At 33.0% G+C, this 1,056-nt stretch overlaps 1 long non-coding RNA gene across 1 annotated transcript; it reads right to left on the bottom strand.

Annotated features, from left to right (window-relative positions):
- Positions 1–349: 349 nt before the first annotated feature.
- On the bottom strand, positions 350–856 carry LOC120165313. Its single transcript, XR_005519801.1, has 2 exons — positions 720–856; positions 350–442 (listed from the first exon to the last, which is right to left on the bottom strand). It is a non-coding gene; the product is annotated as an uncharacterized LOC120165313 (long non-coding RNA).
- Between the last annotated feature and the right edge of the window lie 200 nt (positions 857–1,056).

Here is a 1,056-nt window from a genome sequence, read left to right as displayed (position 1 = left end):
TTCCTTTAACAAGTAAAACTAAGAAATTTCCTTATTATTACTCTTATTAGAGAAGATTGGATTGTTTGTAATCATTTGAAGAAAACCATAGATCACCTATTTATATGCATCTAATAGATAAAACTTTGAAATGTCACAATCTTTCCTTAGGACATGTCTCTTTATGAGGAAATGAAGAAATGAAGAAATATATACCATGATATACGATGTGTAACCCTTAAATAATGATAAATCGTCACTCTTAAATTAAACTAATTTGTCATCTATATATTTCAACATTAGACATGTTAAGAGCGTAAAATTGTATTATAAGTTTGATGAAAACACAAATCTCAGTTTATTTTGTTCCTCTATTCTCCTTGGATATGACTACGGTAACAGCGTAGACGCTTCCTGGAACAAACAGTGCCATTGTCAGGCAAACACTCACCCAGAATTGCCTCTGCAATATTATATATATATAAAGGGCTTAGATTCATGAAATATTTACAAACATTTAATTAGTTTTAAGATCAAGGACATAAAGAAAATGAAATCACAAACAAATGTTAGATCGAAGATAATAAGTCTGATGTTCTTTAAGAAATGTTTCGAAGTTGGGAGACTTTGTCCTCCTAAAGATTCGATCCAAGTCTACTTCAAATAAATGTGACTATCGACCGCTGGACGGATGGTGTTGTACCGAAAGAAAAAGGACAGAATTGGAATGGAGAAATTACCTTAGGTCCTCGTTTTCTCAAAACTCCAATAGGAGGCATGGCCAAGGCTAAGAATAAGTCAGTGCAATCGGCATCTCCGGCCTTGCAATTACATTTAGCTTTGCAGCAGTCGCATGTTACACATATGCACATGGTTAGAGAGATTGAATGGATGATCAATGAGCAAAGGGCATTTGCATTTGATTGCTTTATACATGCAGGACTGTCAGGATGGGACCTAGTCGCCCCCTAAAAATTCAAATTCTTATATACTTTATATATTTTCTTTGTATTTTCTATTCAAAATATGTTTTTACCCCTCTTAAAATTTTAAAAGTTATCACATACTTCAAACTTT

Source organism: Hibiscus syriacus, unplaced genomic scaffold (genome assembly GCF_006381635.1).
Source record: "Hibiscus syriacus cultivar Baekdansim isolate YM2019G1 unplaced genomic scaffold, ASM638163v2 tig00111582_pilon, whole genome shotgun sequence".
Lineage (NCBI taxonomy): Eukaryota > Viridiplantae > Streptophyta > Magnoliopsida > Malvales > Malvaceae > Hibiscus > Hibiscus syriacus.
This window is presented reverse-complemented; position numbering and strand designations above follow the sequence as displayed.